We start from the raw sequence: 27,544 nt of genomic DNA, 5'->3' as shown, positions 1-27,544 counted from the left end.
GTTTTTAGTTCTGTTTATGTGATGAATCACTATTGATTTGCATATGTTGAAGCAACCTTGCATCCCAGGGATAAAACCTACTTGATCATGGTGGATAAGCTTTTTGATGTGCTGCTGGATCTGGTTTGACCGTATTTTGCTGAGGATTTTTGCATGGATGTTCATCAAGGATATTGGCCTGAAGTTTTCTTTTTCTGGTTTATTTCTGCCGGGTTTTGGTATTAGGATGATGTTAGCCTCATAAAATGAGTTAGAGAGGAGTCACTCTCCCTCCCTCAATTTTCTGGAATAGTTTCAGTGGGAATGGTATCAGCTCTTCTTTGTACATCTGGTAGAATTCAACTGTGAATCTGTCTGGTGCAACTTCAACTTTTTTTTTTGTTTGGTAGGCTATTTATTACTGCCTCTATTTCAGAGCTCGTTATTGGTCTGCTCAGGGATTCAATTTTCTCTTGTGAACATTACATTGTGTGTGTGTGTGTGTGTGTGTGCGCGTGCGTGTGTGTGTGTCTACTGTGTTGAACTATCACTTTAGTTTGAAGAAACTCAGTATCATCTCAGCCTAAAGTTTAAGTGTGGGCCCATGAAAGAAAAAGAAAAAGTGAATTTGCTATTAATATATTCAGGGACTTGTACCAATTGGTTATTAGAAGATTTGATATTAGCTGTAAATCTTAATAGTGTTCTTTTTGAATGATGTTAGAAATTCTCAGAAAGTTGGTCAATAGGTCAGATATGTAATATTAGCTTGAGTTCTAAGGGAAAAGGTACAAATGAATGTGATGCTAAATTATCTCTTTTTAACAGGAACTTTTAAGGCTTATATTTCAAATATCATTCATTTTTCTTTCTGTCCTATTCTTCCTTTATTGATGGTACATTTATACATGAATATAAAATTAAGCCGTAAACTTCTTGAAAGTAGAGACTATTAAATCTTTCTACTGGTGCCTAGCACTTAGAAAGTGTTTAATAATTATTTGTTAAATGAACATATGAATAAGTTTTAAGATGCAGTTTTTTAAAAATTATGCAAGCGAATGGAAGAGTACTGGTGCCAGCCAGTGAGCTGAAATTTACAGACATAGTTCAGAGTAGATATTGCTTGTTTCTGTAGTAGTAAGAATTTTCAGATCTTGCCTGAATAATCAATACCATGAATCTATTTCTGGATAATCGATTAACTATTATGGTTTTCATTTCTTTCAGGTTTCAAATAGGAAACTATCTAACTCATCAAAAGTTTTTTTTTTTAATTGTAGTGAAAAAGTTGTTTCCATGATCCACAGGGAATAAATAATTTATGGGTCAGGGCCTTTGAGACGTTTTTGAAATATTGAAATCTAGTATGCTTTGGGCAGGAAAATTTCTGATTTCAAAATATAGACAATGGGATGGGATGTGTGTGTGAATAAAGTGTGAAAAGCTGCCCTTAGGCAAAGTCTTTTCCAGAGAATACATCACTGTCAACCTGGAGTTAGTCTTTAGTTAATACTTAATAGATGACTTTTCCACATTTGGAATCTTTAAAACTTATTACTCTAGAATTATTTCTGAAGCACTTGAAGAGGTATATTTTCTTCCCTTTCTCCCTCCCTACCTCCCTTTCTTTCTTCTTTTGATATAATTATTTTCTTATTTTGGGTTAGCCTTGGTTAACAAAAAGTAATTTATTGAAAATGGTCACACTAAAAACTTCAGAGTTGTAACACCAAAGATAATTTTAAGGGTTTTAAAATGACTTTATAATTTGTTTTCAGCCTTATATGTTTTACTGCAATGAGGGGCAAAATATACACAGAAATATTGATTTTATCTACCCTCACTAATCGTTTATGAAAAAATAAGTATTGACTTTATTTTCAGGTTGTTACTGGTTAACATTGTTAGTTTAATAATCTTTATTTTTTACTAACATGATAAAAAAAAAAGGTACCATCTTCCCTCTGCCTTTTTCTGTTACATCATTAGTTTTCTTCCAAGGTATAAAAACTTCATAAATGTTAGCTAATTAATTTTCAAAAGGCAGAGTAAATTTGAAAATGTTAATTTTCTTATTTCTAAAGATAAGAAAGCATAGAATTTCTGTTGCTTACTATCAATTTACATATCACTTGATGATTTCATTATAATTTTGAATGCCATTTTACAGTTGACATACTGATAATTAAAAAAATGCTGACCTATGTATAAAATAATATTAAGACCAAAATTCAGCTTTTCTAATTTTTTAAGTCTTACTATTTTTCTACTGTATAAGCAGTCAGATAATATAATACAAAATGGGGTAATTCTATCTTTTAAAATTTCATTTGGAGACACTAATGACATTTGGATCCGGCTTAGAACACGCTCATGCTATATTTAAACATGTTCTTTTTTTTTCCCTTCAGAACTTCATTTTGGGATTTTTCAAAAGCTGATATATCTCCATTTATGATGTCAGTTTTTCTTACCTTGTTTAATATTGGTTGTAAAATTCATGTGACTTGGGCTCAGTATAATTTTTAAATGATGCAACTTGAAATAGTCTCAATGTAAAGATCTAAAGTGTTTTATTTATTTTTAATTCCTACGGATACACGGTAGGTGTATATATTTATGGGGTATGTGAGATGTCTTATTATAGGCATGCAATGTGAGATAAGCACATCATGAAGAATAGGGTATTCATCTTCTCAAGCATTTATCCATTGAGCTGCAAACAATCCAATTATATTTTTTCTTATTTTAAAATGTATAGTCACCCTGTTGTGCTATCAAATAGTATGTCTTATTAATTCTTTCTATTTTTTGTACCCATTAACTATCGCCACTTCCCTCCATCCCCCGACTACCCTTCTCAGCCTCTGGTAACTCCCTCTACTCTATCTCCATGAGTTCAATTATTTTGATTTTTAGATCCCATGAATAAGTGAGAACATGTGACACTCGTCTTTCTGTGCCTATTTCACTTAACATAATAATCCCCAGTTCCATCTGTGTTGTTGCAAATGACAGGATCTCATCTTTTTTATGGCTGAATAGTACTCCATCGTGTATATGTCCCACATTTTCTTTATCCATTCATGTGTTGATGGATACTTAGGTTGCTTCCAAACCTTAGCTATCGTAAACAATGCTGCAACAAACATAAGAGTGCATATATCTCTTTGATATACTGATTTCCTTTCTTTTGGGTATATATCTAGCAGTGGGATTACTGGATCATATAGTAGCTCAACTTTTAGTTTTTTGAGGAACCTCCAAACTGTTCTTCTTTGTGGTTGTACTGATTTACATTCCCACCAAAAGTGTACAAGCGTTCCCTTTTCTCCACATCCATGCCAACATTTGTTATTGCCTGTCTTTTGAATATAAGTCATTTTAACTGGGGCGAGATGATATCTCATTTTAGTTTTGATTTGTATTTCTCTGATAAGCAATGGTTTTGAGTAACTTTTCATGTGCCTGTTTGCCATTTCTGTGTCTTTTGAGAAATGTCAATTCAAATCTTTTGACCATGTTTTGATTGGATTAATAGACATTTTCCTTTAGTGTTGAGTTCCTTGTGTATTCTGGTTATTAATCCCTTGTCAGAGGGGTAGCTTGCAAATATTTTCTCCTATTCTGTGGGATGTCTCTTTACTTTGTATCCTTTGCTGTGTAGAAACTTTTAAACTTAATATGATCCCATATGTACATGTTTACTTTGGTTGCTTGTGCTTGTGGGATATTGCTCAAGAAATTTTTGCCCAGACCAATGTCCTGGAGAGTTTTCCCAATGTTTTCTTGTAGTAGTTTCATAGTTTGAGGTCTTAGATTTCTTTAATCCATTTTGATTTGATTTGTGTATATGATGAGAGATAGGGGTCTAATTTCATTCTTCTGTATATAGATGTCCAGTTTTCCCAGCACCATTTGTTGAGGAGAATCTCTTTCCCCTAGTATATATTCTTGGCACCTTTGTTGAAAATGAGTTCACTGTGGGTGTGTCGATTTCTTTCTGAGTTCTCTATTCTGTTCCATTACTCTATGTGTCTGCTTTTATGCCAGTACCATGCTATTTTACTTACTGTAGCTCTGTAGTATAATTTGAAATCAGGTAATGTGATTCCTCCAGTTTTGTTCTTTTTGCTTGGGATAGCTTTGGCTATTCTGGGTCTTCTGTGGTTTCATATAAATTTTAGGATTGTTTTTTCTATTTCTGTGAAGAATGTCATTGTTATTTTGATAGGGATTGCATTGAATCTGTAGATTGCTTTGTATAGTATGGACATTTTAACAATATTCATATTTTTCAATTTTTTGGTGTCCTCTTCAATTTCCTTCATCAGTATTTTATAGTTTTCATTTTAGAGATCTTACATTTCCTTGGTTAAATCCTAAGTATTTAATTTTATGTGTGGCTATTATAATTGGATTACTTTTTAAATTTCCTTTTTGCATTGTTCACTGTTAGCATATAGAAATGTTACTGATTTTTTATGTTAATTTTGTATCCCGCAACTTTACTGAATTTATCAGCTCTAATAGTTTTCTAATAGAGTCTTTAGGTTTATCCAAATACAAGATCATATCATCTGCAGACAAGGATAATTTGACTTCTTCCTTTCCAATTTGGATGCCCTTTATATTTTTCTCTTGTCTGATTGTTCTAGCTAGGACTTCCAGTACTACGTTGAATAACAGTGTTGACAGTGGGCATCCTTGTCATGTCCCGTATCTTAGAGGAAAGGCTTTCGGTTTTTCCCCATTCGGTAGACACTAGCTGTGGATCTGTCATATGTGGCTTTTATTCTGTTGAGTTGTGTTCCTTCTATCCCCAGTTTTTGGAGGTTTTTTTTTTTATCATGAAAGGATGTTGACTTTTATAAAATGCTTTTTTCAGCATCAATTGAAATTATCATATGATTTTTATCCTTCCTTCTGTTGATATGATGTATCATGTTGCTCGATTTGCATATGTTGAACCATTCTGGCATCCCAGGGGTAAATCCCAGTTAGTCATTATAAATGATCTTTCTAGTGTATTGTTGAGTTTGGTTTGCTAGTATTTTGCATCAATATTCATCAGAGATATTGGCCTGTAGTTTTCTATTTTTGACTTGTCTTTGTTATCACCATGATACCAAAACCAAAAAAGGACATAACATAAAAAGAAAACTACAGAACAGTGTCCCTGATAAACATAGATGCAAAAATTATTAACAAAATACTAGGTAATCAAATCCAACAGCATATCAAAAAAATACTCCACCGTGATCAAGCGGGTTTAACCACTCTATGTTTTTTGATTGGAGAGTTTAGTCTATTTACATTTAATGTTATTGTTAAGCAAGAACTTACTCGTGCCATTTATTATTTGTTTTCCGATTGTTTTGTGGTCTTTTCTTCCTTCTTGTCTTCCTTTTAGTGAAGGTGATTTCTCTCACTTTCTCCCACCTTAGGGGGCACCCGAAGCCCAGTAATGCTGTGGTTCTTGCAGACTCATAGAGGTACAACATTGTTAGTCTTGGATAAGATTCAGGAGAATTCTCTGGATTACCAGGCAGAGACTCTTGTTTATTTCCTTTACTTTCTCCCAAACATACAGTCTCTCTCTGTTCTGAGCCATCTAAAGCTCCTGTGGCCACCACTAGTATGACTGCTCTGAGTCAGTCCTGATGCAAGCCCAGCGCTGGGTCTCGCCAAAGTCCTGCTGGAACTACTCCCTGGCTACTGCCTATCTTCACTCAAGGCCCTGGGGCTCTAAAACCAGCAGGTCACAAAGCCTGTCTCCTTCCCTTCAGGGTAGTGGGTGCCCTAAGCTCCAGATGGGTTCAGAAGTGCTATCTGGGAGTCAGGCACTAGAATCAAAAACCTCAGGAGTCTATCTGATTTTCTATTTATCGTTGCTGAGCTGGCATTCAAACTGCAAGATGTAGTCCTTCCCACTCTTCCTTCCCCTTTTCCAAAGGCAGAGGAACCTCACCCCATAGCCACCACCACCCCTGGCCATGAGGAGTACTGCCAGACTATCAGCCATGTTCCCTTAAGGCCCAAGGACTCTTAAGTCAGCTTGTGTGAACACTGCTTAGCCTGAGACTGGACTCCCCTCAGGGCAGTGGGCTCCTCTCTGCCCCAGGGCAGGTTCAGAAATGCTGTCCAAGAGTCAAGTCCTGGAATTGGGGACCCCAAGAGCCCACTGGTGCTGTATGCCTCTGTGGCAGTGTTGGTACTTGAAACCAGCAAGTCTCAGAGGCTTACCAAGGCCCTTGATGTAGTACCTGGGTATTGCTGCTAGTTATTTAGGTAGTTAGCAGGTGATGAATGCTGGCAAGACTGGATTTTTTCCATTAAGGCAGCAGATTCCCTTCTGGCCCAGGGTATGTCTAGAATTGTCATCTGTCAGCTAGGGCCTAGAACAGAGCTTCATGATGCTGACCTATCCTGCTGTGGCTAAGCTGGTATCCAAGATGCAAGACAAAATCCTCCTCACTTTTCTCTCTTCTGTCCTCAAGCAGAAGAAAGGGGTCTCTTTTTGAGCCCGGAGCTGAGCAGTCAGGGGTTAGGGGAAGGGTGATGCCAGCACTCCCTTGGCTACCCCAGCTGGTGTCTCAGTACGTCGTGTGCCCCCCTAATCCACTGTCGCTGGGCCTATTTCATCCCTAGGTCTTGCCTACAAGTTGTGGAGTTGCAGTCCTTATGGCCTAGACTGCCTTTCACATTGACTTAGAGACCAAGAGCAATTTGGCGCTAGGTGGTGAGGTTTCCAGGCACTCAAGTTCAGGCTGCTGGGATGGACAATTCCCCTCTGGCTAGGGCTAGTTTAAATGCTCTCCCTGCAAGGGGCATCAGCTGAGTTTGATCTGGGTTTTTCTTTCTGCTCTCACGGAACATCACTGAGTTCAATGCCCCCCAATTGCTGTGTTCTCTCTCCCCTAGCACACAGAGATGCTCTCAGCACCACACAGCTGCTGCCAGAGGTGGGGGCAGGGTGGCATTGGTGATTCAGGACTGTTTTTTCTATCTCTTTAGTGCTGCTTTCAGTGATAATGAAGGTAAAACCAGATACTATGTGTGCTCGCCTGACTTTGGTTCTTGGTTCTTATGAGGGTGTTTTTTCTGCGTAGATAGTTGTTAATTGGATATTCTTGCTGGCAGGACGATGGGTAGAGCTTTCCATTATACCAGCTTGCTCTCTCTCTCCATAAATATTCAAAAGTCTAAAGTTCTAAGACAGTTTATCTAACAAATTTCTGATTAGCAAGCTACGCTATGTTGTTGAGTAGTCATTAGAGTTAGAACTACAGAGAGTATTAAAAGTGGGAGAGACTTAAAAATGGTTTAGCTTAACTCCCTTAGCAGATAAGGAAACTTAGGCTCAGGGAAGTTAAACTTACTTTCCCACAGTCACATAGCCAGCACGCTGGCAAGCCTAGATGAAAATTCAGATCTGGCTTTTAGTCCAATGCTGCTTTTTGCCACATGTTATGGAATTAGCTCTGTTTTAATGAATGACATGGCAGATTAAGTGGCAGAGGTCTCTCTTTTATTGTCTGGAATTAGAGTATTGTTTGAGAGAGAGAGAGAAAGAGAGAGAGAGTGTGAGTGTGAATGCAGTTTCTCCAACCTTAACGTTGACTTCTAACTTCTTCTGTGGAAGAAAGGGGTTTTCACTTTGCATACTCACGCCTTAAGCCTCAACCTGAAACTCTAGGATTTCTCTTTGTCAATATTAACTTGTTCCCATACCTCCTTGAGGTTTCACTTGTTACAATATTTATCAAACTCTATCATAATTGCATGTTTACTTTTCTTCTCTACTAGACTGTAAATTTCATGCCTTGTTCACAGTTATACCTTCAGTGGTAACTAGCACAGTGCCTTTCACTTAGTGTTTCCAATTATTTGTGGAAGAAATAAATGTGAAAAATATTATCTGTTTTTTTTAAAAAAACAGTATGAAGTAAGTATAGGAACCAGATATCTTATTTCAGGAAGAACAATCCCATATCTCAATTCAGTTTTTTATCATGCCGGGTACAATGTTCCCCAAATGATTTTTCTTAATATGTTTTAAAAATTTTTGGCTCACGCTTGTAATCCCAGCACTTTGGGAGGCCGAGGCGGGCGGATCACGAGGTCAGAGATCAAGACCACGGTGAAACCCCGTCTCTACTAAAAATACAACAAAATTAGCCGGGCGTGGTGGCGGGCGCCTGTAGTCCCAGCTACTGGGGAGGCTGAGGCAGGAGAATGGCGTGAACCCGGGAGGCGGAGCTTGCAGTGAGCTGAGATCACGCCACTGCACTCCGGCCTGGGCAAGAGCGAGACTCCATCTCAAAAAAAAAAAAAAAAAAAAAAAAAAAAAAAAATATATATATATATATATATATATATAAACATCTATCTCTGGGGGTGGGGAGAAAAAACCCCACATCTTTCCAGAACCTAACCATTTTCTTTCTTTTTTTCGGACTTTTGGATCGGGCAGATATGTGTTCCAATCCCAGCTCTGTGATTTTGGGCACATTACTTAACCTCTTTCAACTTCACTCTCCTTATCTGAAAAAAATGGAGACAATATTACCTACCTTACAGGACTATGGTGAGGATTAAATGACATGACAAATAGCAAAGTTATATATAGTGGGTATTCAATAAATGCTCATTCCATTTCCCCTTCCCCTTTACTCCATCCCTTTCTTTCTCCCTGTCGCCTTCCTCCTCACCTCCCTTCTTCCCCCCCCTCCCCTCCTTCCCTCCTTCCTTCCCTCCCTTCCTCCTTCCTTCCTTCCTTCATCCCTTCTTTCTTTCCTTCTCGTAACTCCACTTTTTTGGATATGAGAATGCTGCAACATAGTCCAAGTTTGCTTTGTCTTACAGCAACGGTGCTCTATCGAGTAAACTACCTTCAGCCTCAGCTTACCTCCGGGACAGCCTCTGTTTTTCTATAGTCCTTTTTCTTTGTCCTGTGTATACCCACAAATGACCAGATTTGCCTTCTGGTTTCCCACACTGGCTTGCCTTAAATCCAATTATTCTGCCATATGCCTGATGGTCAACACGTTTTTCACAGCAAGGAAACAGAGAGAGAGAGTGAGAACAGGGGAACCTGTGAGTGCCAGAGACAGTAAAACCTCCAAGAGGTTGTGTTGATTGCAGAAGGCTGTTCCAGGAGCTGTTTCCTCAACTGAAAAGGAAAAAGGGAAGGTCACAACTGGTTGTTTGTCCTGCTCTTGACTGTGAAAGTTGCCATTTCATTATCTTTCAATCAGGCTTTATTGAAAAATGTTTTAAACCAATATTAGACTTAATATATATTTTAAAAGAGGCCTAATGTGAAAAAGAGCTAAGCCACATAACTGAATTAAAGAAAATCATAAAAATTTATTACCAAAACAACAACTGGAGGAAAGGGATCTCTTGACACAGGTGATCTTTTCTAGGCTCAGAAATTGAGGTAACTTGAGAAAGCAGTGATTAAGTAGCTACTGATGAGGTTCAGATTAAATGATAAACGAACTGGCCAGGAGTTAAGGAGAAAGTGTTTAAGAGCGTTTGGCTCAGGGTAAGAATACATTTTACTCCTAATCTACCACTAACTTGAGCCCTTGTGACCTTGAGCCTCAGGTTGCAAAATGTTATCTGTAAAACAAATTGTTATACACGTGTAAGTTGCTACTATTGATATTCTTTTACTTAAGGCCAAACTTTTGTTTAGGAGGGTGATGGGAGAAGGGTTAGGACCCTTGCTTAATTAGCTCAGCTGCATTCCTCCAATGCTGAGTTTCCCAACCTAGACACCTTTGACATTTTAGGCTGAACATTTTGTTGTCGGTGGCTGTCCTGGGCATTATAGGATGTTTAGCAGCATCCCTGACTTTCATTCACTAGATGTTTTTAGGACCCTCTTCAGTTGTGACATACAAAAATGCCTCCTGACATAGCCAAATGTCTTCTGGGGGGCACCAGCCTGCCCCAGCTCTGCATTTTGAGAACTGCTGCTTTAATAAAAGAGCTGAGAGATAACTCTATCTACGTCTAGAGTTTCCCGTGGAGTTACCATAAGACTTAAAAAAAAATCACAAAACTTACTCTATTCCAAATTGAGTAGAGTAATTTACTCTATTTCATGCATTCACTAAGCATTTTATTGGCTGTCTGCAGGCACTGTGCTAGGCCTTTGGGGTACATAGATAACTATGATCTGATTTCTGCCTTCAAGGACTTTGCTTTCTATTAAAGATAGGAAGTAATGCCTTATTAGTCCATTTCAATTCAAGGCTGTTAAGTGCAATCATATATCTTAAGTCAATATATGGTATTGTGGAACTGCAAAGGTGTAGTCTTCCCATTCACCCTAGAGGAAAAGGTGTCAGTTAAGGCCTCGTTGAGAAGGGAGTAATCATATGAGACTATATTTCAAGTCATCAAACAAAAAAAAAATCAAACTCCAGACATCTGAAATATAGCATTTTGATATTGTATTTTCTGCCTGTCATTTTAAATTTTATATGTACATAATTTCTTAGATATTGTATTAGGGTTCGCCAGAGAAACAGAATCAGTAGGACACACACAGGCAGATACACACAAACACACACACACATACATATACATCCAGAAAGAGATTTATAAGGCATTGGCTCTTCTGATTTTGGAGACTGAGAAATCCCCTATCTACTGTGTGCAAACTGGAGACCCAGAAGAGCGGCTGGTGGTATATTCCAGTCTGAATGCAGAAGGCTGACAACCCAGCTCAAAAACAAGCAGAGAAAGCAGATTCTCCCTTACTTCTCCTTTTTGTTCTGTTCAGGCCTCTAAAGGATTGGATGATGCCCATCATATTAGGCAGGACAATCTACTTAACTTTGCCTACAGATTTGAATGTTAATCTCATCCAGAAACACCCTCATAGATACATCCAGAATAATGTTTAACCAAGTATCTGGGCGCTCTGTGGACCAGTCAAGTTGACCCATAAAATGAGCCATCACAAATGTGATTAAAGTTTTTGTTAGGTAGTGGTTCTCAAAGTGTCATCCCTGGAGCAGCATCACTTGGGAACCTGTTGGAAAGGCAATTCTTGAACTTCCCCTCAGAGCTACTGAGTCAGAAGAAGCTCTGAGGGTGAGGTCTGTCAATTTGTATTCTATGAATACCCCATTAGAATCATGCTGAAGTTTGAGAACCACTGCTTTAATAATTCACTTATTAATTCTTAAATGTATTGTATAATTTACTGAATAAATATATATAAAATGGGGTTATAAAAGAAGGGTATAATCTATATATTTATGTGTATTAAACATGTGCTAATACATGAAATGCCTTCAGACATTATCTCATTTAATCCTCACAACAGCCCTCAGAGGGAGCACAGTGGTTCTCAGCTGTGGGTCAGTTTCCAAATACACATGAAGTTTAAATGCAGTTGTCCAGGTCTTGCCTCAGACCTACCAAATCAGAAACTGTTTGGTTTTTAATATGTGCTGTGATTGAGAATCACTGAAGTGGGTATTCTTTTTGTATATTTTACATACATGAATATTGAGGCTTCGAGAGGATGCATAATTTGACTATGGTTTTTGATATAGTATAAAACTGAAAAAGTATTTCATTAATTTATTTATTCAGCAAATACTTACTGGCACTGGATGATTAATGAGTCTGTCTGACTTTAAAGACTATGCTCCTAATTATTCAGATAAATTCGGTTTACGTGATCTACCAGAAAAAAGTGTGTTTTTAAGGAGAGAGAAAACTAATAGTTACAAAGTGATTTGCCGTCCCTTTACAAAACATAACAACCTTTCAAATTTTTTAAAATCATTGCTGTTTTACAAATTAGGAAACCAAGGCTGAGTGAGATGAAGTGATTTGTCCAAAATTATACAACCAGGAAGTCCCAGGGTTGAGTGTGGAATCAGGCTTTCTGACTTTCTGGCTATGGAGTTTAGCTTTTTTGAACCACTACTTAATCACATATTTATGTATAAAATTAGAATAAGAAAGATAAGTTATGTGTTATTTGCAGGATTATCTTCCTGATCATTAAATTTACTTAGAAATTGTAAAAACCCCACTGGGCATGGTGGCTCACACCTGTAATCCCAGCACTTTGGGAGGCTGAGGTAGGTGGATCACTTGAGCCCAGGAATCCAAGACCAGCTTGGACAACGTGGTGAAACCCCTTTTCTACTAAAAACACAAAAATTAGCCAGGCATTGTGGTGCATGCTACTTGGGAGGGTGAGGCATGAGAATCGCTTGAACTTGCAGTGAGCCGAGATCTCACCACTGCACTCCAGCCTGGGCAACAGAGCGAAACTCAGTCTCAAAAATACTAAACAAACAAACAAAAATCCCAAAACAACCCCCCACAAAACCCCCAAAAGCAAACACAGTATTTATGGTTTGATTTTATGTTCCTAAATCCTAAAGAAAGTGTCAGTGAAGCCATCTTCCAAATATGAGGACTCTAGCTTTTCTAATTAGCTAGTAGAAATACTGACAGTGCGCTGGGCGCGGTGGCTCACACTTGTAATCCCAGCACTTTGGGAGGCCGAGGCGGGAGGATCACGAGGTCAGGAGATCGAGACCACGGTGAAACCCCGTCTCTACTAAAAATACAACAAAATTAGCCGGGCGTGGTGGCAGGCGCCTGTAGCCTGGGTGACAGAGCGAGACTCCGTCTCAAAAAAAAAAAGAAATACTGACAGTGTCCTAATTCATTGTTAATTCAGAATACATTTACCACTTTTACTATGTAAGGGTTTTTATATTCTAGTGTGATACGGTACCTGGACTAGTTTGCCAGTGCAGTGACTGAAACAGATTAATTTATTCACACCAGGAAGAATGCAGTTAGGATAGTGCTGCACTGCTCTTACTCCCATGAACCTTTTAATTACCTTTGCCTTATGCCCTTTCCACATAGACTAGACCACAGAAGCTCAAAAGGACAGTTTCATTGTAAAGGGACAGAGCCATTTGAGGTGAGGCCCTTAAGCCCTTTATTTTGGATCTCTCCTCCCCAGTTAGTTGGGTGGCAATTCAGAAAGATAAATTTTCACTTAAGACACTTTATTAAAAAGCCCCTTTGAATCTATAAGAACATGTGGAATGGGAGATGTCCTCTTGTCTTAGAATTTGAGACCTCAAAGCTTGGGCATTGAGTGACAACCTCCTCCATACTGCAGACATTGGTGCTGGACCCAGCTCCATAGGAATTACTGAAAATTGGCTGGACCACCAACTGGTCTGTGATCTGCCTCTGGCCTATTCAGACCTCTTTTACAGGGAAAGGAGGCAGATGCTTCCCTCACCACCAAATCACATGTTGGGAAGCCCCAAGAGTACTGCGTGTAGAGGTTATGGTCATCTACAAAATGGTAGAATGTCATCTCAGTCCCTGGCTGGATGTTTGTCAAATTGCAAAAAACTAGTGGGGTTTCCCTTTGCATCTAGCTGAGCAGAAAGTGAGTTTTTTCTTGAGAGAAACTGACATGTGACCGTCCATAATTTGAAGCAAAGTGTGATAATAATAGGTCTCTGCTTCTCTTCTGGAAAAGACAAAGGATAGAAAACACAGTAGAGCTGCCTTTGACTGCGGGGCAAGGAGGAAGGAGTCAGCAGTTTGTCAAGCTGCACGTTCATTGTACTTCCTGTGAGTCAAGTGGACCCTAAGAGGGCTGCCTACTGGGGCAAAGCTGAGGGACGCGGGTGATTCTGAGGGGTCAGCTAAAGAGCTCATTGTCTATTGCAGGAAACATGTAGGGCATAAGAGCTTGTTGAGAGTCTCCCAAGAATCTGCAGATGTACTTAATGAGATCCAATATTTGGAAGGCTGCTATGACACAGGGCATCTGACAGTCAAATGAGAAGCATAAATTAGCTCCTTTTTTGATCCCTGCCATCTCCCAGGATTCAGAAATGGAAAGGGCAAGGTTGGGGGTGGGATAGGGAGAGAAGAAAGGAGTATAAAAAACCAGAACAGAGTCCTCCCCTTTGTCTTCTCACAGCTTCTCTTCCCCTCACACTGAGTCATTCCTGAGCTGACAGGGGGGGATGCTCCAAATCAAGTATTAGATTAATGCTTTGAGTTAGACAAGACTGAACTTTTTAATACTGGATGACACAATTGTTATCATGAAAAGAAATCTGAAGGAGACACTGTAGAGGCTAGAGGAGGGGAGACCTGACAGAATGTTTGAATGCAGTGATGGGAGAAAAATGAAGCTGTTTCCTGATTGCTACCGAGTCCAGCTCATGCAATAATTAATAATGAAGGACCCAGATTCCTTAGCAGATAAATTGTTGAGAAAAGGAAATGATGGGAGAGGATTCTGTTTTCTGAATTATAAACTTAGAAAATCACTGTAGTGAAAGGCTTCATTTAAATAAGTGGCTAAATTAGAACGTTTCCTTGATACATTCAGACTTTAAAAATCTATACTTTTTTGGGGGGGTAGGGGAGGAGTGTTACCCTCAGGTTTATTTGTGCAAATAGCACAGGAGGACACCAGCCCTATGCAGACGGCAGTGCAGGGTGGGTCACACCAGTCCTTCTGTCCTCATATTGGCAGATGGAAATCTCTACTTTGAACCCTTTGTAGTGGCCTGGGCGCCTTTGGGAGCCTGAGCTGGAACTGAAGCTGGAGCTGCAGCCTGGGCCTTGGTTTGATCCTTGGTCTTGACCTTTGGCCCGCACAGCCTGAGCCCTTTGGCAATGTGGGCATAAGCATGCTTCCCAAGCTTGGAGTGGGCAATGTAGGCAAGTCGATGGAGCTTGTGGCTGACACCCTTTGGGATCTTGGGCTTAACCTCCTTGGGCTTTACCAGGGCCTTGATAGCCTCAGCACGTGCACTCATGGCCTTGGCACTGTTGGCCTGCATCTTCTTTCGGCCCTTCTTCTTGTGCTTCTTGGCAAAGCGCATGTTCCTCAGGAACTTGGGGTCCACCCCTTAAGAGATTCGTATCTTTGTGATTGGGGTTTCTTGAGGCAATTTCTGTGCCATATTCGGGACCAGTTGTATGTGGTGTGGTTCTTGGACTTGGCCATGTCTGCACTGTAACCTGTGGCTCCTGAAGCTCCTGGAAGTGAAAGCTCAGTATCCTTTTGTGTATAACTGGATATCTTGGTCTGTTTGCATTACTGTAAAGGAACACCCGAGGCTGGGTAATTTTTAAAGAAGGAGGTTTACCTGGCTCACAGCAGGCTGTACGAGAAGCATGGCATCAGCCTCTGTTTCTGGCGAGGACTTGGACTGCCTCCAGTCACAGTGGAAAGCAAAGAGGAGCTGCTGCCTTCAGAAATCACAGGGTGCACTAGGAAGCAAGAGAGAGGGGAGCGGCAGGTGCTAGGCTCTTTTAAAAAACAGTTCTCAGAGGAACTAAGAGTGAGGATTCACTCATTTCTGTGATGACAGCACCAAGTCATTCATAAAGGATCTACAGCCATGACCCAGACACCTCCCATTAGGCCCCACCTCCACCACTGAGGATTTGTGGGAACAAATATCAAACAGTACTACCAGGGATCAAGTGTTATTTTGGAATACTGTACCCCTTTCCCACATCATCTCATTCCGTATGCATTACTTTTATGAATTATCATAGAAGAGTTTTCATTATATCTCTAAAATTACATTCTCCATTGCTGGCAATGCAGCTTTAACCAACAATTGTTGGTCCTGATAGTGACATTAACTATTTGGCATTTTTATATATTTTACCCAGTGGACCATAATGGCTTAAGCCTTTTGAGTAGAAGCCAGTTCATTTAGTTACCTCCACCATTTCTTTCAACCAAGACTCACAAGGAACAATTTTAACAGACTCCATGTTCAATTTTTAGACAATGAGCTTTGGTTTTTGGAAACAGCTTGATCATATAGTATAATATAAATGCTAGGTCCACCTCCAGTTTCTTTTTTAAGATTTTGTCTACTAATGTGAATGGTCTTTGATACTCTTGGTAATGAAAGGATTAAATCATTGATGTCATTATATGTTGAATTTGGCTATTTTCATCAGCCTTCAGGGTCTGGATTGTCTGCCTTTTAAATGGACAAAATGGAGTAACATAATTTGTTTTTAAAAATTTGATTGCCTTAAGATATTTCTAACTTTCTGACATGTGTTTATAGCTAGGCTTTATGGATAGTAGGTATCTGAGAAAGAAAGTATCTTTCCTCCCCACAGGCACTAATTCCATCTTGTAGGTTTTGATTTTTTAAAAAAATCTTCTCTGTGCATTATGCTAAACATATGGGCCCTCTTTCCTTTTCTTTCTTTCATTTTTTTTTTTTTTTTTGAGACAGAGTCTTGCTCTGTTGCTCAGGCTGGAGTGCAGTGGCTCGATCTCAGCTCACTGCAACCTCTGCCTCCCAGGTTCTACTGATTCTCCTGCGTCAGTCTTCTGAGTAGCTGGGACTACAGGTGTGTCCACCATGTCCAGCTGATTTGTATTTTTAGCAGAGACAGGGTTTTGCCATGTTGGCCAGCCTGGTCTCGAACTCCTGGTGTCAAGTGATCCACCCTCTTCAGCCCCTAAAGTGCTGGGATTACAGGTGTGAGCCACTGCACTGGGCCCTAACTTATTATTCTGTTTTGTTCCTATGAATTCTTCAGAAGAACCAACTTTGGAGTGTTATGGCCCTTTCTGCTAACAAACTTGTATATATGGTACTTAGTTTATCTTCCTACCATGAACAAGCAGCTATGGACCTTGTGGTTGAGACAACATAAGACAACACAAATATTTGCACCTGACTCTCAAACCACACATTTTAGAGCTAGTCATATGAGACACCCACTCAATGGTAATTCATTTTTCAGAATGCTGCGTGTTTTACTGCTTGGCTAAGTTCATAAATCCTACAACTTAAAGTCTTGCTTTTTTATTTTTATTTTTTGTTTATTTGTAACTAATATTATATCTGGGAACTAGATTTGTATCTTTTGATGCTAAAATATAATATTTTTATTCTATGCTGCAGGTAGTCTTTTTTTATTTTGAGAAGTGCTTAAATAAAAGACTCTGCTGTTAATATTTTATCAATAGATGCTTATGCAGTGTGAGTCCTTCCACAGAGACGTGCTCACTGGATAGTTAACAATTTTCAACTAGTAAAAATATGCATGCAAAATACTATGCTTGCTCCTTACATGCTGAATTATTAAAAACATCCAAAAATTTGATCTGAGATCTTAAATGCTGACCATTTGTATTATCTTCCTGAATTACTTTTTAAAAAAATCTCCTGGTTGGCAGGTTCAGATAGGCTGACTACTTTGTGTGTGTGTGTGTGTGTGTGTGTGTGTGTAGATACTTGAATTTTGTTTCTCCAAATCCTCTCTCTTTGTTAAAGGAAAATCTACAGAATCATTTCAGATTTGTTCTTCTATATATTCTGTCTTCTCTAAACCTTATCTATTGAGAAAACTTTTTTATTATCAATTCAAAAACATTCCTAGATCTTAATATATTTTATATGACTCCTACAAGAGGTGTAATCAGTAGGAAAGTTGTCTTTTAAATGCATTGGGCTCAAGTAAAAAGGCTATCCATTTAGAATTCATACTGAAAAGGAATATATTAGTGTAGGGAAGTGAATAAGAGTCCTCTTGAAATATTTTGCTTAGGGACCTAGAACTTATTCTAAGCTCCTGACTTACGTTTTATTTATTTATTTACTTGGTTATTTATTGAGACAGTCTTGCTCTGTCACACAGGCTGGAGTGCAGTCATGTGATCACAGCTCACTGCAGCCTTGAATTCCTCAGCTCAAGCGATCCTCCCGCATCAGTCTCCCAAGTAGCTAGGGCTCTAGATGTTTGCCTCTCTGCCCAGGTAACCGACTGAAATTTATGTATTCTGGTCAAGTTCAGCTGATTAGTCAAAGGCATTTCCTTTAATTCTGCAGTGCCTTCAGTAGTCATCCAAATGGCACATTTTCCTAGACTATAAAGTCACTCTTTTTCCTGTTTAATTAATGGTCATAGTTCAGAGTTCATTTCCTGACTGAAATCTCTACTTTCAGCAATTTAAAATGTGGATTTTAATTACTAGGTTAATAATGAGCATTTAGAACTCAAAGATACCAGCTTTTAATCCATATTACTATTATTGATTTGAATGTTTATAATATATGTTCCATTTTAGTACATATGGTAGATTATGTATGCTAATATTTTCATATTTTAAATGCTGAATGTAGCAGTACAGATGATTTTGTAAGTGACAAATAAAAATTGTATGTATTTTCAGTGTACAGCATATTTTTTATATATATATCCATTGAAAATGATTAAATCAAGCCTGATAACATATCTGTCACCTCACACATTGTTTGTGGTGAAAGTATTTAAGATCTACTATATCAGCAATTTTCTAGTATCAATACAGTATTATTAACTATGTTTTACTATGTTGTACAGTAAAGCTCTGGAACTTGTTTATCCTGTCTAACTGAAACTTTGCACCCTTTGACCAACATCTCCCCATCCCTGCACCTGCCCCCACAGCCCCTGGCAACCACCATTCTATGCTCCGTTTCTGCAAGCTTGACTGTTTTAGATTCCACATATAAATGAGGTCACAATATTTGTTTTTCTATGCTGGGCTTATTTCACTTAGCACACTGTACTTCAGTTTTATTAGGATTTCCTTCTTTTTATAAGACTGAATAGTATTCTATTTTATGTCTATCTATCTATCAATCATCTCTCTATCTCTATCAATCATCCGTTTGTCTATCTTTGGAATTTAAGAAGGTAAAGAGAATGACAAGGGAAAAATGTTGGTGTGTTAGATGTTTTTCTGTGCTATTTCACTTATTAATCACAGAGCTTGAGTGAAATTATTTTAACTATTTATTTAAACTCAGCTTGAAACTTTTAAGAAATCATAAAAAATGAATACAGAACCATATATAAATTATATATCACTAATTTTTATAATTCTTCTTACTCAAAATTTACTTGGGAAAAATATAGAAACTGTATTTATGGATTGTTTAAGGAGTATAAAATATTTATTTAAAAGCTATTAAAAACTAGTTTTTAGCAGATCATCTTTAGCGAATGTCTTTGGAGCTTTATAGTCATGAGTTTTTAATGTTAGATTAATTTCATATTAAAGACAAAAGTGAAACATTAAGAAACAAACTGTTTTGAAGCTAATGTAATTTATAATCACAGTATATATTGGAAAGACTTAAAAACTAGGAGAAATTACATAAATGAATATCCTGAGTAAACAACAGCTAACATTTATTGTACACTTAGGATGTGTCACACATTTTTAGGTGTTTTGTACTTATTAACTTATTGAACTCAGTAATGTCCCAGAGTAGGTACACAATAGGATCTGGGGATATACAATGAAGAATCAAACAGAGAAGTAGCTCTGCTCTCAGAGAATTTATATTTTAGGGGGAGAAAACACAAATTAATTAAAATTAATAAATAAAACATATAGTGTGTTATATGGTGGTGAGTTTTATGGGGGGGAAATAAAGGCATAAACAGAAGAAGGGGAGTATGATGTATGAATGTGGTGGTCTTTCATTTTAAGAAGGTATTTAGGGAAGGGCTCACTGAGACTGTGACATTTGAGCAAAGACCTGAACTCGCTGGTAAAGACATCTGGATGTCTGGAAGAAGAAAGGCGCAGAAAGAGGGAATGGTGCGAAGGCTCTGAGGCGGGAGCATGCTTTGCATGTTTGTTTCGGAAGCAGAGATGCTCATGGCCAGGAGGAGAGCAACCGGAGACGAGGTCAGAAAGTTGATAAAGGGCCTGGTTTTGTAGACTTGGGCTTTTATTCTGAGAAATATGCAAAGTTAATGAATAGTTTGAGAAAAGACATTGTAACAGGATTCCTCTAACTACTATGTTGAGAATAGACTGTGGGGGCAAGAGTTAGAAGGGGAGGTCAAGTAGGGTGCTGTCGAAATAGCCCAAGCAGGGATTGTGGTACTTGGATCAGGGTAGGGGTGGAGTGTGGCGAGAAGTTTTGAATTCTGGATATATTTTGAAGATAGGGCCAACAGATATGGCGTCTGAAAGAGAAGAGTCAATGAGATGCAAGGCTTTGCTCTGAATCATGGGAAAAGCATTGGGAAGACAGTGGAAGAAACAGGTTCAGGAAAGGAAGATCAAGAATTCAGTTTTGGACATTTTGGATTTGAGATGCCCATTAGACATCCAAGAAGAGGTAAATCTTCACTACACCTCTGTGAGGTAGTTCCCAGTATTGTCCTGATTGTGCAAACAAAGTAACAGTTTAGAAAGGTTAACTTCTCTTTATTCATCAGCAAGTAACAGAGGCAGCATTCAAGCCTGGGCGGTTTGACATCACAGCTCCTGCTTCTAAGCACCATGAGATCTGCGTCTAAGGATTTCAGAAATGAGTACAGCCGTGTTGATTCATATAGACTTATAATATGGAAAACTCTACCACCTATCAGATCTAGGACTTGTGATAGCTTAGATTAAAATGGCTCTTTTTAAAGGAACATTTAGGCTGGGTGCGGTGGCTCAACGCCTGTAATCCCAGCACTTTGGGAGGCCGCAGCGGGTGGATCACGAGGTCAGGAGATCGAGACCATCCTGGCTAACACGGTGAAACCCCGTCTCTACTAAAAAAATACAAAAGAATTAGCAGGGCATAGTGGCGGGCGCCTGTAGTCCCAGCTACTTGGAGGCTGAGGCAGGAGAATGGCGCGAACCTGGGAGGTGGATATTGCAGTAAGTGGAGATCGCGCCACTGCACTCCAGCCTGGGCGACAGAGCAAGACTCCGTCTCAAAAAGCAAAGAAAAAAAAAAAGGGAACATTTATAAAACCTTAAGTATTTTGGTTTCTCTCTATCTCTATCTCCATCTCCAACTCCATCTGCATCCTCATTTCTCAATCTATCTCTATCTCTATCTCATCTCTATTTCTTTTACAAAAATATTTTTATTTTACTATAATAGACATCCCATTCATCTCTATTTCTCTCTCTCTCCCCCACTCCCCGCCCCCACCTTTACTCTAGAGAGCTGTTTTTCACATCTGTCTTGCTAGGGTGGCAGTTTTCTATACTACATAGCTCTTAATAGCTTGTGACAACCGTTCTCATTTTGGCTACTGCATTCCTGGTGCTGTTTGTATTTATGCCTCTTAGTCACAAGCTCTCCAACATTTTAGCTTTCAAAAAGTTCTTGTCATTCCTGGTTAGTTTCTGAATGTTGGTTGACCCAACATTCTACTTTCCTAGGAGTCCGTAGTTAATGACATTGTTCAGGCTTAGTGTATCCTACATTTCCATTTTGTCCAATGTGCTTATGGTTAACTCACCACACAGCAACTGTTTAGGTATTCTTTTGTCAATTAATCTAGCCACACAAGGTCAGCTCAGATTTTTTGGGTTGCATTGTGCACTATATAACTTAGCAAAACAAGCTATTACAATAGAAATATATACCCTCTGTATTAAGTAGGATCGTGTAAGTGTGGACTAGTCTAAATAACTTGTCCAAACAATTGTGGAGTTAAAAAAATAACAGTTTTTAAAGAATTACACGTGATCTGCACTAAATTTCCTACCAGCTCCTAGGAAATATTTTATATCTTGGCATGACAGCCTTAGAAATATGTATTTGTAAATGAATGGCTGACATACCATTAACTATTCAGCAATACATTCACCAAATCAATACAAATGTAGTGCATAGTCAATAATATGATTCATTTGTCACTTGGTGGTTGGTCCCATCAGAATAAGTACATTATAAAATGCTAAATTTTTTCCTTTCTACATTGTACACTGTATTACCCCATGATTAAACTAAAGTGTTAAAGTCTGAAATCATTTTATTTCATACTTACAAATAATGATACATGTGGGGGAAGCATTTGGTGAAACAACATAATCAGTTGAGGGAATTTAATATTAGCCTGCATTGAAAGTATGTGTGACAGAGTTAAGAAGCTTGATTATCTATTAAAAATGTGGAGCATGTAGAAATTGAGTCATTTTAGGGAAAGAAAATGATTTTTGGGTTTTCTGCTTGACTCAACTTTAGTAAGCATTTTGATATCCTATACGTTTCCTCTAGAAAATAGGAGCGATAGTACCCCTCTTCACTGGACCTTAATTTCCAGAGTCGCCCTAAGGCTTCTCTCATTCTTCATTGTCCTTGTTTATTTTCCTAGTGGAATGTGTACTGCTGTTATTCCCTTACATACCCAGCTGACCTGGCCAGCTCTTTTGTGTTTTACTCCTGTTAGTTCTTTAGCATGTTGCATACAAATGTCCATAAATGGATACTCAGTCCTCTCCCTTATGTGGCTTTTATTGTTGAAATAATTTTCTTATATTACTTAGATTCCCACAATATGGTCTTAATACTTCTAATGACTGGACCAAGGAGAGGACAGAATCACATATAGGAGAGATGTATTTGGTAAAGTAGAAATAGTACCTGGGTGATACTGTAGAGGGCACGGCTTGGTCCATAGGGTGCTGGTAGGAGTGGAGCTCCAAATGAGGTGGGTCGCTGAGGGTTACTTGCTCCACAGTTTGGCCTAAGAGCCAGACCTGCTTCTGCTTTTATATCATTAGGCAGTTTGCTTTATCAGCACTGCTGGCTTATAGTTAAGTGTCAGAAATATTTATTATTATCAATATTTTATCAAGATGTATCTGTTTAAAACTACATGAATTTTAGGTGACACAGAAGATAACATCCCAAATTTAGTGACAGATAATGATTTGCTATTAGGTCATTCTTGCTTAAGTCAGGTACACCAAAGCCAAATGGCACGGGTTAGATCATTTACTAAATAATATCAGTGTGGACTTTCCGTCCACATTGCTTTCTTAAAACTATATCACTGCAATGCAGTCTACTTGGAACAGCTTTTGAAAATGCAACTCAGAAAACGAGTGAAGGCTTATTTCTCAATAGGATAAGCCACAGGGGGAACATTATATTTTTGTCCTCTAGTTCCACAATTTGCTTCCAGGTGCAATTCAAGGTGTTGACTTTGATGCATTTTGCTTTCTTCACTTTTTAAAAGAATATTTTTCCAAATGCTACCTCATGAAGGTTATTCAGCTGAGACTACAAGAAGTTGAGACTTTTGCTGACAGTCTTCAGATTTGCCATATTTGCTGATGCATTGAGTGCATCAGTGCATGGGGTGCATAATTATCTTTGCCGTAAATATATTTGGGTAGAAGATGCAAGTGCTATTTCTGAACCTCACTGTGGCCAAAACACTGTACATGTTTCTCAAAACAACAAAAACTCCCATAGGAGGAAGAAAAAATATCTTTTTTTTTCTGGCTCTCTTATTTGAGTTGTATACCATATTAAATAAATTATGATTGTGACAATTTACCTGATACTTACTGGAGTAGCTTCTATTTGTTTCATACAATAAATTGGCATAGTTTGTGGCAATAGAGCTTATATGGGGTTGAGTTATGCTCCCTGTGTATAATCATTGTCACTTTTAGTAGTCAGGATGATACCCAGCAACGGTTAAACATATTCATTTTGTATTACTTGTGAGGGAGACACTCTAAGGAATATTTTCATTTATCTGTGCATTGATAAACATGCAATTTTATTTAAATAACAAATTTATGTGGTTAAAAATATCAAACAATACAGAAGAATTTATAATAAAAAAACCACAATCCTTAGCCACATCCTCTACCCCCAGAGGTGACCAACGTTTAACTGTTTTTGTTTTGATTCTTCTGGCAGTTATATCTATATTTCTTTTTTTTTTTTTTTTTTTTTTTTTTGAGGTGGAGTCTCCCTCTGTCACCCAGTCTGGAATTCAGTGGCGCAATGTCTGCTCACTGCAACCTCTGCCTCCCGGGTTCAAGCGATTCTCCTGCCCCAGCCTCCTGAGTAGCTGGGATTGTTATATCTATATTTCTAATTAACATGTATCATTATTTCTTGCTTTAGTACCTTTATACACTATTTCCTTTTTTTTTTTTTTTTTGAGATGGAGTCTTGCTCTGTTGCTAAGGCTGGAGTGTGGTGGTGCAATCTCAGCTCACTGCAACCTCCGCCTCCCTGGTTTAAGCAATTCCCCTGCCTCAGCCTCCCTAGTAGTTGGGACTACAGGTGCATGCCACCATGCCCAGCTAATTTTTGTATTATTAGTAGAGACGGGGTTTTGCCAAGTTGGCCAGGCTGGTCTCAAACTCCTGATCTCAGGCGATCTGCCTGCCTTAGCCTCCCAAAGTGCTGGGATTACATGGGTGAGCCACTGCGCCTGGCCATATTTTCTTCTTGATATGCTTAAGACTGAATTTATTTATATTACTCTTTACTTCCCCATTCCTCTTTTTCTACATATGATCATATCAATAGACTGTTTCCCTACAGGTTAACTTTGGTACTTCAAAAATGTAATCAAATCTGTATTTCTTATTTCATTGACAATGGACAGTACCTCTGAACTCTCCACTTTGTAAGACAAACACATTATAACTCCCAGTCTTTCTACCACTTCTTTTTACCTTGGTACTTCTCAATCTTCTAAGCCAATAAACAATATTCCCTCTAAAATGACAAGATAAATATGTCTGCAGAGCTAGGCAGAGTGCGTTAGTAATATATTTCCTTCTCTATGGGTCTATGGAAGTTATACTTCTTTCTCAATAGGTTTTATATAGGACTTCTCTGCCACTCAGGGGAGAATATTCTAGCTTCAAATCCCAATGAATTATCTGCTTAAACACTTCACTAATAGACTTTATCATATCCTTACCCTTTTCATAGTTCTCAATCCATTCCGTTCCTTTTTCCCTCTGAAGACCTGCTTCCTGGAATGCTATATCCACTGGGTCTAGTCTGCCCTGGTTACTCTCTAGGGTCATTCCAAAGCTGTCATTGTGAGACTTACTTTCACTGTTCCCTGGACGACACCCTGTTTCTTGGATCTTATGTTTTCTTTATGGCTTACATCCTTAAGTTAACTTCCTAAGGAAGGGTACACAGGAGATAAAATGAGTGAGATCTTGCAAACCACAAAGATCTTTATTCTACTTTCACACTTAACTGATCAAGTCATTTGGCTGGACATATATTTCTTGGTTGAATATTATTTTTTTCAGAACTTTGAAAGCATAAATTCACTGTCTTCTAGCACTTTATTTTGCTGATAAAAAATCTGATATCAGACTAATTCTAATTCATTTGTTGATTACTTTGCTTTTTTTAATCTCTGGAAGTTTTTAAGATCTTTTCTTTATCTTTGTGTTTCAACTGAACAACTTTATTTACTTATTTACTATTTTCTCTTATACAGATGCTCCTTAACTTATGTGGAGTTATGTCCTAATAAACCCATTGTAAGTTGAAAATGTCAAAAGTCAAAAAGGCATTTAATACACCTAACCTACCAAACATCATAGCTTGGCTTAGCCTGTCTTAAAGGTGCTCAGAACACTTACATTAGCCTACAGTTGGACAACACCATATAATACAAAGCTTATTTTATAATAAGGTATTGAATATCTCATGTTATTTTTTTGGATACTGTGCTAAAAGTGAAAACCAGAATGGTTGTATGGGTACTTGAGGGATGATTTCTACTGAATGTATATCACTTTCACAACATGGCAAAGTAAAAAAATTAAGTTGACCTATTGAAAGTCAAGGGACATCTGTATTTATTTTTTGCTAATCATCTCCCCTCTCTGTACTTTCTCAACATTTATTAGTCAATATTGATCATTCTGGATATATCCTCTGTGTTTCTTTGGTCTATATTTTCTGTTTCTTTGTGCTTACTGTTCTATGTCTTGGGAGACTTCCTGGGTTTTGTCTTGTAACACTTCTCTTAAATTATATTTTTTAATCTAAGATCATTTTCTTATTCACCTTTGTTTTTTCATAATATATTTTTCCTGTTTGCAGAGTCAACATTTTTGGGAATATCTCTGAGAATATTATTTTGAGGGTTTCAAAAGCACTCTTAAATCCTCTGGATTATTATCGCTTGTGGTGGAGCCATTTTTCTACTAGTTTATATCTTTCTCTTTCATATTGCTGGCTTTAGTCAAACATTTAGTGATTTTGGTGGGCTGCCCATCTGGAAGAATGAAACTGACTGGGGATTCTGGGTATGGGAGATGTTTCTTGACCAGCATCCCCTGCCTTTTGCTTCGTGACTAGGGCACTGACCATTAAGCCTGGGAATCCCTAATTACTAGGATGAGGAGGGCTTTAATTAGCACATTAACATACTGTCTTATTTTTTTCTAGTATGATCAGAGAAGATAGCTCACATTTTTTTTGTTCAGTGTTAAGTGCCTGGCTTCAGGCAGTCTTACTTCCAGGGGTGGGAAAGGGCTAGCATGTGTGTTTTCTATTCTATAAACCAGGGGTCAGCAAATTTTTTTCTATGAAAGCCAGATAGTAAAAATTTAGGCATTGCAAACTACGTATAATTTCTGGTACAAATTCTCATTTTATAAGCAATGCTTTAAAACCGCAAAAACTACAAAAACAGGTGGTGGGATATAGTATACCAGTCTCTGCAAAACAGACTTGCATCAGTCCCTCCCTCTTCAGCCTCATGTTTCACTGTCAACTTCTGAGTCTCAATCCTATCTAGATGGGGATTCCATAAAATAGATAGAACCCTCCTCTTTCACCTACCACCATTCCTGAGGTTTAGCCTTTCTCTTTGTGTATTTTGACTTCTTCTATGTATTTCTGTGTTTTGTTCACTTCTCAGTCATAAATCTTCCATCAGTATTTTGTCTTTAAAATTCACATCCACTTGTGGGCCCTTTCCCTCTTTCTGTTATTGTTCATAGTAGATGCTGTTAGTCACTTACATCCTCTCATTGCTCCCCGTTTTTCAGCACCCATCACATTTTTCAATGTCAGCACCTGTAGCTCTTAGCCTGAAGGTTCTGTCTGGATGTAGAGCTTGCTCTACCTGTCCATGAGCAGGCTGGTGGAGCTAGAGAATGTCTCCTCCCATCAGCCTTCAACAAATGACTAGTAGGAATTGGTGAGCAAACACCTCAGCTTCTTTTTCCTTCTGTTGGGATAACTTTGAATTGTATGTTCTACTCTGGCTTCTGAGTTGCTTAGCTGAATTAAGCATCAGGTGCCAAATGATCTTTTGATAGTGGGCCCTTTATGGAATCTCTTCCATCTCATATCTCACTTTTCCTTTCCTGTATTAGTGTTTCCTGGCATTACCTCTCATAGAAATTGCTCGTAGTATAGAATCCTTATCTCAAGGTCTGCTTCTGAGCAACTCAAATGGAGATACCGTGGGTTAAATTTGTTCTTTATTATAATTTCAATGAAATATTAGATGGAAGAGCAGATAACTAAGTACTTCTTTCATTATATTGAATCTGAATCCTATTAACTAATATTATTTTGAGCATTTACCGTGAGCCAGGTATTATTCATGGAGAGTAGAATAATGAGTTATACATGAATTCTACTTGCAAGGAACTTGTGTTCTACTGAACAGATAATTCATTCAATAGAATGTTTTCAGTGTTGTTAAGAAAAGTTGAGGGCAGCCT

The 27,544-nt window shown here is 38.3% G+C and overlaps 1 protein-coding gene and 1 pseudogene across 6 annotated transcripts in view; one reads left to right on the top strand and one right to left on the bottom strand.

The window, feature by feature from the left end:
* SLC44A5 (solute carrier family 44 member 5) overlaps positions 1 to 27,544 on the top strand; it is a 389,751-nt gene that overhangs the window by 20,109 nt on the left and 342,098 nt on the right. The gene's annotated exons all lie outside the window — the stretch shown is intronic.
* On the bottom strand, positions 11,528 to 18,479 carry LOC134733662 (large ribosomal subunit protein eL29-like; annotated as a pseudogene).

The sequence above is a fragment of the Symphalangus syndactylus genome, chromosome 12 (assembly GCF_028878055.3).
Source record: "Symphalangus syndactylus isolate Jambi chromosome 12, NHGRI_mSymSyn1-v2.1_pri, whole genome shotgun sequence".
NCBI classification, from domain to species: domain Eukaryota; kingdom Metazoa; phylum Chordata; class Mammalia; order Primates; family Hylobatidae; genus Symphalangus; species Symphalangus syndactylus.
This window is presented reverse-complemented; position numbering and strand designations above follow the sequence as displayed.